Source organism: Euprymna scolopes, chromosome 20 (assembly GCF_053919585.1).
Source record: "Euprymna scolopes isolate OS-2025 chromosome 20, ASM5391958v1, whole genome shotgun sequence".
NCBI classification, from domain to species: Eukaryota; Metazoa; Mollusca; class Cephalopoda; order Sepiida; family Sepiolidae; genus Euprymna; species Euprymna scolopes.
Window position 1 is genome coordinate 100,500,036 of NC_136501.1, and position 15,076 is coordinate 100,515,111.

General features: G+C 28.8%; 1 protein-coding gene across 3 annotated transcripts in view; it reads left to right on the forward strand.

The window, feature by feature from the left end:
• LOC145241556 (glutamate receptor ionotropic, kainate 2-like) overlaps window positions 1-15,076 on the forward strand; it is a 459,102-nt gene that overhangs the window by 255,222 nt on the left and 188,804 nt on the right. The window lies entirely within an intron of this gene.

The following is a 15,076-nucleotide window of genomic DNA, read 5'->3' on the forward strand; positions in this document are numbered from 1 at the left end:
GTTTTTGCTGATTTAACAAATACGAAATTAAAAATTGTTATCTTTGTTTTATTTGTAGTCGCTTATGTATTTATATTCTAGTCTGTATGTTATTTTTTTCGTGGATAATTGTGAGCTTATTGGAGTACGTTAGCAATGTGGATCAATGTTCAAAGAAACAGCTTGAATAAAATAAATTACAAGTATTAAATGAAGACCTGGGAAAAATAATGAAGTGTAATAAAGTTTATGTATCTTATAAATATGAAGTAATATCTGATATGCTATTAATTAAGACTAATCGTAGCTGATTTGCTTTGGCGGCTTCATGCCCGCTAATAATCTGGGAGAGTATAACTATGAATTATTTGATATACACGCGCGATTCCTGTTGCCAGTTTCCTCAATTTTCGTAGCTTAAAGGGAAATGTCCAGAAGCATGGCTTCCTTTCAAGGTCCTATCTTCCATTAGGATTCTCGCCAACAGTTTTTTGCCTTTGAGATAAATATATAAATGGTTCTTTAAATAAAAGGTTAACAAAATTGTCCGAAACCTCCTAAAGTTTATACAAAATAATTTTATCTTTATTTATATCACCTGATGATAATTACAAATTTTAAAGTAATAAAATTAACCAAATATTTTAATATACTTTATGTCTACATACGTTTCGAGATTCGCTTGAAAATGTTCAAACAATTACAATCATACGAATCCAAGGGAGCTCTCATTTATCGTATCACTCCTAAATAAGTAATAACATTTCTTACAATATATAAATCATTTTCACTCATAAGATCATATAATTGTTTTCTATTTTACTATATTTTAATCCCTTGACTATTCATATATAGTAGTGGAATTTCTCTTTGATATTTATTATTCATTAGCCAAAAGATATGACAATAGCAAAACTACTACTCACTTATGTATTAGTGTTTCTGTTTGATATAATTTATTTTGTACAATATTTTGTAGTATTTTACTTGCATTACGTGAAAGGCAACATCCAATGACCACGTCTAATATCTATTCAATGTTAACTCTTTTTCAACAGATTATGATATAATTTGCTTTTAATCAGATGTCAACAAATACTTGTGATAAATAGACTCGAAAGTAAAACAAAAAAATTATTTATATAAAAAAAAATGTTTATTTTTTTTATATTCCGTCCCTGAATTTTTGAGATGAGGAATTGTATTTCGTTTAATTTGATTCACCGACTACTGTTCTCACCTTTCGTGTGATTTTTACAAAATTTAAAACTAGTGAATGTTTCTGTTGAACTCGATAATTTGGTCGGAGTTTCGAACGAGCGAACCCTTTATTTACTCACAGCATGCTCTTGCTTCGTAACCCATGACTGGATGGAGGACGCCCACACTTAAGATTGAACCTTTAACCCTCAGGGGAATATGCCTATCTACAATCGAATATCAAAGTATTCTGTCTGCTGCCCCAAGTGTTCTTTCGTAGAATTCAGGTACGGATTTAAATAGCCTTACACTTTTTTTTTATTTTTAGTGTTAAATATGACGATTACTCGTGTATATATATATATATATATATATATATATATATATATATATATATATATATATATATATATTACTGTTATGTATTATCTTTTGTGGGATAATTAAGAATTACTTAGGATCTCTATCCAATCATGACTGGCGAAAAAAGAGCGTGCTACCCCTGTTATGCAAATAAAAGGTTCTGCCCAAATTCTTGAATTCGACAGAAGCATTCCAACTTTCACAAGGTACACCTGAAGAAGGTCGGAGGTTATATCGCCCGAAGCATTGTGAAAATCACACTCAAGATGAGAACAGTAGATCGATGAATCGAAATAATAGTTTTTCTATTATCATTTACATTTCTAAAGGCACTAAAATGCTAATGTCACTTGTCCTGTAATCCGCAATGGTCGTAATGGGACTACATCGTTGGTGAACAGTGGCCCAGATGGTTAGACTTGAACGATTGTAAACGAGCGTCTGGTCAATATCAGAGTTGTTCTGTCAATAAAAGATGTATGTTCACGGTTTTTTTCTGTATTTCCGGTTACATTTTTTCCTGGATAACTTTTTTACAGAATGCTGTATGACCTTTCCTGTGGGCTTCGTTGTTATGGACATGCGCCTTGCATGAATTCCCATGTCAATTCCTTATATATAATTTACATTATTCTTATTTACATGATAAAGGTAAGCATTAAGCGTCTATGTCTCGCATGCGTAAAGCATGATTGACGTGGCCAGCGTGTTTAATTATTTCACCTTGGTTACGAGAGGGTTTTTTTATTGTGCCCTCACATCGAGACAATCAATACTCCATATTAGGAATCAAAAAGTAACGAATATTTGCAGTTTCATGTGCTAATATATTGGTTAAAAAGACGGTGAAAAAACAAAATTTTCTCTACATAATTTTCCAATATGATATAAACTGTATATTAGGTATTTACTCCAAGGAAGTTACTCCTTAACTACGTAATTACTATAAAGAAAGTCTGAATCAGTGTTATGATATCGTTGTTCTTGAAAACGCAATTAAAAGAATGTTTATTCATTATGTCTGATTAAATTAATTGTCTGTTCCTATAGCGCACTTGTAATGGCACTTGTCCTACATTTTCTTTGGTAAAAAAAAGAACAAAAAAAAAACAGATACAAAGAGCAATACATATTCTTGCATTAATTCTGATTAAAATTGCTGGCTGTTTATTTATGTGTTGTTATTTGTTTAAGAAAATAATATGTTTGCTTTGAAATCATTTATTTGCGTCGCCTTTTCTGCATAAAAAAATAATTTTAATGTTTAAATAAACTTTACTTTCAGCTATCCTTACGATTTATGACATTAAGACAGACAATACTAACTGCAAATACGCACCCATAGACACTGGGATAAATATCTTCATATTTATGTTCATTAACATAGATAAAATACAAAAACTCTCCTTTGTGTGTCTGTATATATATATATATATATATATATATATATATACAGGATGGTAAAAAGGCCAGGTACTTACACGTGTTACACAATCAGTGGTTAATCGCTTCCAGCGATTGATAGAGAGAAATGGACGACAATTAACAAAATAAACATATTTCATGTTTGTTTCATTTTATATTTCAATGTATGGTACTTAAATGTACGTGTATTGCTAATATCATTTTTCTTTAAAATGTTACCTGACTTTTTGACCACCCTGTATATATATATATATATATATATATATATATATATATATATATATATATATATATATATTGGAGCATCGGGATGGAAATAGAATCTTCCCATATTTCTACACAAAACACGGCTTTTAAAGTGTTTATCTTTCGGTTTATTGATGTGAAATATCAACATTTTCATTGTTTGTACTAATGAAAATCTAATAAGTAATAATTAATTTGAAACGATTACTAAAATAAACATCTTTACATGTCCCGACACGTGTATATTTACGTTTTTTACAACTAAATATGAACATATGAAAAATAAAAATCGAAATAAATAATTGTATCGGAATATTATAAGAATATCCCATCACTCATTACATATTTGTTTTTTTTACCGTTTTATCTGTTTGGTTACATATGTTTCTGATGTTGGGCCGTGTTTACGATCTAACAGCCTCGTCAAACCTTTCTGTAAGGTTTGACGAGGCTGTTAGATCGTAAACACGGTCCACCATCCGAAACATATGTAACCAAACAGATAAAACGGTAATAAAAAAAACACATATTTGCCCTGCAATAGTTTTGATCACTCTCTTCAGGTTTTTATAATTACCACTTTTACCATATATATATATATATATATATATATATATATATATATATATCATGTGTTTGGGGGGAGATTCTGTTTGAAAAACACTGCTAGGGAGCTATAAGTTTATATATCCTTTTGTTTCGAAATCCTGAAAGGGTGTTTCATGGTAAACAACTGATGACGCCTTTAATTAATCATTTGTTAGTGTAGGTAAACTTATTCTGTAAATGCAGGAAATTTATTGACGTACTGACAAAAAATCATCCAAAGAAGGACATTTTTTTCAATATATAGTTTTAAAGAAACTTACACAACTACATATAAGTATACATGTAATACAATAGGATCATTTCCCCTAAATCATATAGTTTTATAAAAAGTAGATTTTTATCCTATACATTTAAATATAAAGTAGAACCCCGGAATTAATAGTATATAACACATGTATATACTGAACGAACACTATAATAACACCGTAAGCGGGGTAAATACCCTAACTAGAGTTTGGAAAAACATCGTATTCCACATTGTAACCCGAGATTATATATATATATATATATATATATATATACATATATATATATATATATATATTTCTTAAAAAAACAAACCTATACTAGAGACACCGTATTCCGTTGTTCTACTGTACAATCGCCCCAATAATATGTTATGGGATATTTTGTAACCTGATATATATATATATATATATATATATATATATATATATATATATATATACACTTTTCCCATAGAACTTTGCACACTCCTTTTCTTTTTCTTCTCACATTCTATCGATGTTTACACTCTAGTACACAGCTCACTACAACTCGGCGCCATTTAAATCTCCGCCACCTTTAAATCCCGTCACCTATTTCTTTCATTACTCAACACTTTCACGTTGCAACTCTACCACTCACTCTCACTTAGACATTCATTCTCACCCTCTGCTGTGTTAGACTATCCAATGCCTATTAGTTTTGCTATATAATGATTCTTCCGACGAATCCAAGATGGCCGTATTTACTGAAATATATGGGTTTTCCTTTGAGATTTGTTCGCGTTTGTTTCTATTTACTATTCTGCTGAAACACTTATCCATTATTCCATGCATATCTATAAATTTGGCATGGCATTTTTATTTTATGTTGAAATCTTTTTTTTGGGACTCCACACTAGATTTTATTTTATTTTTAAATCCTTGACTTTACATATATATATATATATATATATATATATATATATAAGTTTATGGTCAAGATACTCAAATAATAAGGCTTTAGCAATTCGAAATAATATTTCTTCCTCAACTGCTAACAAACGAGATAGTTTTGCAAACTTGTCTTGCAATTGTGCATTGTAACCGACGTATTCTTAATAGACAAAAGTAAATGTTATTTCGGCGCTCTCTTTTTTTCGATATATCTGTCGATGTTTAATTTTTTCCGAGAATCTTCAATTATCAGTTGCCATAAGTTATTCTATTGCGTAGATGTATCATTATTTGCTTTTAATATTTCCTTTAAAGATTAAAAAAATACTATTTTTTACTCGCTAGACATAGAATGATATTAATCCTCGATAATGTCTACAGAATTACAAGAGTCGATGCATTTTTCCTGCCTTAAAACACTTATTGGAATAATATATAGGAAATATTCACTTAATAAGGAACCAACAAATAGATTATAGTACGTATTCTTTCCCTAGTCGATGACTTGTTGAAAATATTTCCTGACCTTATAGGTTGTTTTTATAAGATATGTTAGAGATGAAGTTACAGATATAAGCTGGTTTAAATTATGATGATTACTACATATCAGTGTACACATATGTAATTCGATATTCCAACCACTTTTTAAATCGTTCGATAAAAAACGTGAGGCAATTGATATAAGAATGTACGCTAGATTATTATCGCAGAGAAAATAGCCCTTAGTCTTGAATCACCAAGTTATTAGCTAGGAGGAAGTCGGTCAGCAGGCTCTAGTGCATATTTTTCGGATATAGCGGAAAAGGTACTGAATGAGACACTGTGTAAAAGAGGAGGTATCAAAATGCTAAATTGATGGAAAATCGTAGACCAATGAAGTAAACGCGCGAAAATATTTGACAATTTTGAAAAAGATGTAGTAATATTCATAAAAAAGACTACGATTAGAAACATCAAGAAAAAGGGTGGGGTCAATCGAATTGAATACGTTTCTGTACTTTATCAATTACCCTCAAATGGAACAGCGATCTACCATCTATTGCATTGCTAGTGATATATTTATATAGTAAAAACGATGCAACCACTTACTTTACAAAGGCTTATTACATGTTAAAGAGGTGTGTGATCATCTAATTTCTATATATATATATATATATATATATATATATATATATATACTTTTTTTCAATTACATCAATTACTGCTATATATAGAGACTATGACTGGCAACTATAAATTAGACTGTCACGTTTTTTAGACTCGAAATACAAATAGATATGACAGTATCTTCTGTAATTAAAAAAAAAGCAAAACATGCTTTAAAAACCTGACAAATATAATTTTTGGTCTGGCTCTCTCTCTCATATATATATATATATATATATATATATATATATATATATATATATATGTAATATAATTAAAAGTAATAAAAATACCAACACCACACTAAACCAAACTAATGTAGTGTACGAATCTATTTGCTATTCGAGGAATATCTCCGAACCCACTCTAAAAACTCATACAACGCATACATCGGCTACACTACAACAACACTCTCTCGATGACTAACTCCTAATTTAGCTGGCAATGGTGCCATAAAACAGTGCCTAACAAAAACTACCGCCCCCTTTTAACCAGATCTCATTTAACACCGGGACAAATATACTAACAGTATTTAATTACTAGTAACAAACTCAATAAACTATAAACTAAGAACATCCAAATTAAAAGCAAAAATATTTCGCCCCTAACCCTCCTCCACCCTTCCTTCAAACCAATACGAAAAACACTATGAATACACCAAAACTCCAAAGAAAAAACTAAAAAAAAAACGACAACAACAGTCGATCCTGGTCATAATCGAATGCATCGGTAGAAAGCGCTTGTAAATAACACTGAACAACAACTTTTGGGCGGCATTTTATCCAAAATACCAGCTGAAATAAAAGTAAGAAAAGTCGAAAAAAAAAAAAAAAAGAAAATAACTATTTCGTTCAATCAGACGTTCTTGAAATATATATATATATATATATATATATATATATATATATATATATATATATGCCTAATTGCTGTTGTCATTATTCCATTTTTCTCCCGGGATGTTTAAAGAAATACGTTGACACAATGATTTCGTTAGGGATGCTTTGAATGTTTAAAGGATATCAAAATAGAAATGGGTAGTAAAACATATAACAAAGTTAGACATAAATCCAATTGGATATCTGTAAACTTGTTACTAGTGGGTGTTGCCCGGCGTTGCCCAGGCGTAAAAAATGCTACGCTTAAATCAGGTAAATTGTTACAACGGATGCGTAGAGGTGTTGCCTGGTCGTTAAACGATAAAACGGGTTCCACCAGCTAGAAGCGAAACAGAAAGCAAAATTTTGTGAGCAAACAACTTCAGTAAGCGAACTCGTTATCAATACGACCACAAAATCACTGATGTAATCACGCGCAACTTCATCCTTTTAAAACGGAAGAACTTAACGATTGTTCAAACATGCTCGTTTTGAAGATATCATATTTATCCGATTCCTTTCAAACAAACCGATATTTCTACACAAATTAGGCGACGATTTTTTTTTCAATTTTTTTCCTTATACTGCTATGGTGTCTGTAAGATAGGGATGACATACGTTTTTAGCGGACATACAAACACACATACATTGTCCTTTATATAATAGAATATCTAAGTAATCTACAGATAATGTGCCTCCACCCTGGACCCCTCGGTCGAAAACAGGTAGTTTATTCTCATCAACTTGTAAACAATGCATATCACAGTTTCATTTATATAGTATTATTTGCAAAAAAGACCCACGTTGCCAGGGATTGAAATATAATTCATAAATGTTAGACACTGTTATATTTTTATTGTCATCGAAATCGGTGAAAACGCCCACTTATTAATCATATCCCTCCCCTCAGTAAGTTCATCACAATAAATTGCCATGGAAATACTACTGTTAATTTTTAAAAAGATATTTTGCATATAAAACAAGCCTGTGTGCTAGACGTTTCCCGCATGTTTGAGGTTTGTGCTGAGTAAAAAAAAAAAAAAAAAAAAAACAATTGGTAGTAGGCAGGCAGTTTCGAACCCCTACCGCGAAGGAGAAAAAGAACGTAAAAAATATGTGATGTCCTTGCTGTTGCGCCAACGCCAGACCGGAAGTGGTGAAATTTAAATTAACGCTAGAGGGAATGACTTTCCAAAAAATCGTCGAAAAAAACGATATCTGCTTATAGAAATGTACTCAGTTACGGGTGAAGGAAATGTTTTCAGCCAATTTTTTGTCCGAAGAGTCAAACTTTTAAAAGATACTGACATCGTGAAAAAAGTCGTATCTCTTGAAAGTTTTGGCAGACATAAAAACATACATGCATACATGCATTTAAATAAACAGGTTATATTTATATTATAGATGTCTTTAATTATATATTAAAATCCAAATATCACGGAGTATGCTTCATTTGTGCTCTAAACATAAACATTTACATCGCCTCTCTCATATCGAGACGGCATCGTTTGGTAACATATAATTTTCTCTGTTGCTCGTGCGGCGATAATGACTTGAATTTAAGTTTAAAAGAAAAAAGTCAAGTATCATAGTGCAATTGTGTTTAAAACAGTAACATTCATTTCAAACGAGCATCTCTCTGTTGATTGTATATGTCAGGATTTGTGTGGTAATAAAATTTCTCAAATTTATTTGTGCTGTTAGAATTGTGGAAGTTGAAAATTTTAGTCAAAACCGAGTCATAAGATTATCTTTATTATCGATACTTATTTAAAGCATCCAAATACAAATCTTATTTAAGAACACTGCCAGACATAGAAAGTACTTTCCTCTTAAATTCTATAAGTATCAACCCAGCTGTTTTTTAGTATATAGGGAATTAACTCACAACCCCACACACATACAAAATTCCTTTCATATAATGGTAGAGATACGATGGCATTAAACCTCACACGACAGTAATAATAACGCCGAACATGTATTTAATATTTCATGAATAAGAATTAAAGGTCAGTAAATTTTACACTATTTCCTGCAATCACAATTTACATACCCCCCCCAAAAAAAAAGCTTCAAATGTCTAAAACATCTGTAGAAAGCAACGAACATGGTTTTTCGATCTAAAAAGACCATTCGATAAAATTATATAATGCCAGATTTTATTCTGTGATAATTAGAGTCTGTTTTCGGATTTTTTTTTTCTTGTATTCAAAATCGCATGAGATTGTGTATTTTTAGCGGAAGTCAAAGAAAAGTTGAATCGCTTATCACGTAATAATTCGATTTAATGATGCATTTGAAATGTATTTCGTCCTGATTAGTAAAAGTGTCGGGGAAAATGTCAAATGTCTATTCCAGTTTCGGTAAAAAAATTGAATTGCATTTAAATTCAGTAGTTGTGACTTGTGGCATTTGCACTTCGATTATAATGCCTTGCGCATCTTGTGTTACGTTTTTACTCAGGGAAATTGTTTCGATATTCTTTTTTTTTTCTTTTGATCTTGGTCCTTTTTCCTTCATTTTTGTCGCGTATTCTCTTTTTATAGTCTTCAGCAGCGTCAGATACCTTAATTAATATTCATTTTTGTACTTCTATTCGTGTAACTTGCCTGCTTTTTCTTCTGTATTTTTCTTCGGTTTTATATTTCCTTTTTTGTTAAACATTTTTTTTTTTAATTCTTTGATTTCTTTTTATTCCCCGACATTTTGGTTGTATGTTTTTTTTTCTTCTGTTTTTTCACTCTGTTTCTGTTTATTTCTTTCTCCTCTTTTGACTTACGATTCACAGTCTTTGTTTTTTATCGCTTTATTCATCTTCCATGTCACTTTTTTATTCTTCTACTCTATTCTTTTTCTCTTTAATTATTTCTCGGCTTTTGACTTATATAAACTCCCTATTGTTTTTATCGTCTTCTTCTCAACATTTCTCTCGATTTTTTCCCCCATACAATTTTTAATTTTTGTCATCCTCTATGCTTATCGTAATATGCTATATCCAGGTGTTCTTTGTTTGATATTTTTTTTAAAAACATCATTCATTTTAACTTTACCCTTGTCTTATAAGACTCCCGCCTTACTACGCATTTTTCATCTTCTAATATTCTATTTATCTCGACATTTCTTATTTTTTGGACGTCTTTCCATATATTTTATTCTATCTTCTATTTATCCTTGTATCTTTTCTCTTAGCGGTTATTCGTGTTTTCCATGTGGAAATTGATCTTTAGTTAATAGACACCTATCAAATTTCTTAGTTAATTTGGTATGTTATTTTTATTGTGTCCAATATATGCATTTCTACATGAAACATTTCATTTCATTCTTTTACTACCAACGTTTTGTGATGTTTAATTCTTCTATTTGTCGTTTTAATTTTAGTCGCCTGTACTTTCATAATTTTTTCACTGTGTTAATTTTGTATTTTTCATTTTTCTTATTGTACATTTCTTCATCTTGTCTCTATTGTCTTATTTTTTTTTAATTTCTTTTACTTTTTCCTGGTTTCTACTTTATACCGTTCTTCCATGATTTGTTTCTATTCTTTTACCTCGGTTACATTCTGCTTTTTAATATACTCTTATTTGTCTGCATTCATACTACAATCTTCACTTCTTTATCGTCTTTTTTCCATTTTTATTTTTTTGTCTTTTTCCTTAAATTTTTGTCGTTTCTTTACTTTGTATTATTTATCTAATTTTGCATTTATTTAAAACTAGCCTAGCTGTCCGTAGGTGTCCGGGTGTTAGTGGCAAAAATATAAAAGTGGTAGTAGGCACCCAGGCTGGAACCCGTGAGCGAAAGCGAAAAAGAATATGAAAGAAAATCTAACGTCTGTCCGCTACTTCATGACGCGACAGGAATCTAAAGCGTTCAAATGTAACCAAGTCATTGCAGAAATTGCGTTGTTGTTTTTTTAATCTTTCACGAAAGCAAATTAGACACAAGGTTGTTTTTAATGTGAGTTAAAAAGAAAATCAGCTCCATCCAAGTGAATAGGAATTGTCTCAGTATGAAGGTTTCACATACATTGACCAAGTACCAATCACAGAACAGATACTAACCGGGCCGAAGGTTGCGTTCGAATAGCTTCGCTTTATTTATACGAAAAAGACAAACAAACAACCGAGACGATAGCATTTTGGACATTTTGTTTAACTCGCTCAAAATGATAGTGAAGATGTCCGTTTACGAATTTCTGATATTACTATTGTTCTGGGAAGTATGCGAAAACGTTTCGATGAATCTAATCGACGCGAGAACCCCGTTGCAAATAACTTTTCGTTTACCTGCACAAAAGATCGTGCCCATTTGTCCATATATATAATATAATAATAATAATACACACTTATCTTTTTTGATATCATCTTTACAGGATTATCTACTTCTAGATCTTCTAATTTTTTTTACTCATTAATTTTTTTTTATTTTTAATAATAGTACTCGTCAAATAAGCCCCCCCCCCGCCAAACTTTCACAAACAGAACTGAAGTTAAAATATCAACCATTGTTTCCCTACTATCTTGCGTGCCCTAATCTAAACGCTAATTCCATGAACACAGCTTCTCCCCTGGAAGTGATCCCTATAAACTCGATTACCTAACTCATCTCTCAGCTGACTATAACATAATAGTTTTCTTGTTCAATTTGAACCGGTTTCTGCCATCCTGCACACTTAAAAATCAAATTCTAAACAATTCCCACAAAAAAATGATCCCTGATCGTAGTCTCAGACAACCTCACACTAATTGACTCATCCTTTAGTAGCCTCCTTTCCTGGATTAACAGCCAGACCTCAGTGACAATAAAACAAGTATATAGGATTTCTTTCGATACTAGATTGTTGAGGATAACGATCAGGAAATTTTTATGGCGTCTCACAATAAAATCAATAAACGGTATTCATTTCATGGTATTATCTTTTAAACTTCATTAAAAGTATCTTTCCAAAAGAGTATACTTAATATTCAACACGGTCTCTAAACTTCATTTTTATTTGAAACTATTTTCTCAAGTCCAATTAAGCCGATCAGCCTACTTTTCATGCATCTAATAAAATAGTTATCTCTCATACTGGAATACAGCATTGCTGTCAAAGATAAGGGCAATAAAACAGAAACTCATGAATTCTATCTCAGGGGCATCATCGTAGACAAATAAACCCGTCACAATATTTCATTTAAAGACTTTGTTTATTTTTTTCCACTGATCGTCTTTGGAGTAATGTTTAAGAAATGAATCGTACGAGAAATGCACTTTAAAAAAAGTACTGAATAATACATTGCTGTCGTTAAATTATAGTTAAAAAAAAACAAAAACTAAAACGTTAATTACATTAAAATAAAGAACGCACAAGATGCAGAAAGATAAGACTATTAATTGACTTTATTATTCCCAAAGCTTATTTCCCGTGTTTCCCCACCCCCCACCTGGAAACTTTTGTCCAGAAAATAACTGAACCGTAATTGAGGTTTCACTTTTTTACTACTTCGGATTTAAACATATTTTTTTCTGCAGTGTTATTATGAACATATCCTCAATGTTAAAAAAATATATATATTGTTTTTATCAATGGCGTGATTATATATGATTGCATATTTTTTTATCGATGGCGTGATTATATATATATATATATATATATATATATATATATATATATATATATATATATATATATGTATCTATTATATGTATATATATTATATAAACGTTTTTTTTAATTTTTATTTTCAATTTTTCATTTTTTTTTATTTCCGTACTTTGTGGATGAGGCGCGAACGCAGACCACGCACCTTCTATGAACCACCGTTCAGCCAGATAAAACATACCTATTCCTGTGTCTGGATACATTTTCTATCATATGTCATCAGTTTTTAAAAATCGTCAACTATAAAGGAGTCTATTCGTGACCAGACACACACACATTTTATTATACCATATTTCTTCAAACTGAAACATAATTATAAAATTATACTTACGCAGAGAGATATGAAAAGTCTTTATTAAAGTGTGTGTCTAATTCCATTTCTATGGAGCCCAGGCGCGAATGAAGACCCCACAATTTTATTATACGATCCCTATGTAAGTTAACACATACTTATAAAAGTATTCTCATGTACATCTATATCAAAAACACTTCTAAACGTTTTTTTAGTTTTAATTTTTTAGTTCCATATTTGTGGACAATGTGACCACGAAGGCACCACAATTTTTATGAACCATGGTTCTGTCAGATCAAACATAGCTATTCCTGTGTCTCGATACATTTTCTATGATTATATGAAATCAGTTTTTTTTTAAATAGCAACCCATATAGGAGCCTATCTGACACATACACAGAATTTCAGCATATGATATATTTTATTATATATATTATACATAATATACAATATATGTTATTATATATATTATACATAATATATATTTTATTATATATATTATGCATAATATAACATATTTTATTATATATATCATACATAATATATATTTTATTATATATATCATACATAATATATATTTTATTATATATATTATACATAATATTATATATATTATACATAATATTATATATATTATACATAATATTATATATATTATACATAATATTATATATATTATACATAATATTATATACATAATATATTTTATTATATATATTATACATAATATTATATATATAATATATTTATTATATATATTATACATAATATTATATATATAATATATTTTATTATATATATTATACATAATATTATATATATAATATATTTTATTATATATATTATACATAATATTATATATATAATATATTTTATTATATATTATACATAATATTATATATATAATATATTTTATTATATATATTATACATTATATACAATATATTTTTATTATACATAATATTATATATGTAATATATTTTATATTATACATAATATTATATATATAATATATTTTATTACATATATTATACATAATATTATATATAATATATTTTATTATATAATATACATAATATTATATGTATATTTTATTATATATATTGTACATAATATATATATATATATTTTATCATATATATTATACATAATATTATATATATAATATATTTTATCATATATATTATACATAATATTATATATAATATATTTTATTATATATATTATACATAATATTATATATATAGTATATTATATGTATACATTATATCATACATATGATATATATTATATATATTTTATATATATTATACATATATTATATATGTTAGATATATATTATATATGTTACATATATATATTATATATGTTAGATATATATATATATATATATATATATATATATATATTATATATATTATATATGTTAGATATATATATTATATATGCTACATATATATATATATTATATATATGCTACATATATATATTATATACGCTACATCTATATATTATATACGCTACATCTATATATTATATACGCTACATCTATATATATATATTATATACGCTACATATATATATATATTATATACGCTACATATATATATATATATTATATACGCTACATATATATATATTATATACGCTACATATATATGTTATATATATGTTATATATATATATATATATATATATATATATATATATCCTAACGTGTCACGTATATGTAATGATTAAAAATAAACTAAGATGAATGTACAAAATGACCTACATTTTCAATTTTGACCTCCGTTTTATTCGTTACAACTATTTAAACCGCCATAAAATTATTGTCCTTAAAAAAAATCTAATAATTTCAGGCCCCTGCTTCCAGTCAGTGACATTTTATTCCGATAGGGTTTTAAAATATTGGTACACACAGACAAATAGAGGGGTTTATGAATTAGACTAAATTCTTGATATATTAGTTTTCATTTATTAGTTATCTTATAATATTTCGCCCTTTACCATGCTGCTTCTGTGCCCCATCTTCTGCTTGTTCGTATTTTCTCTCATGATTTTTATTAATACAAAATATACTTTATACTCTACTATTGATGCTTTATCGCCTTCTCTGCTTTTATTTCATATT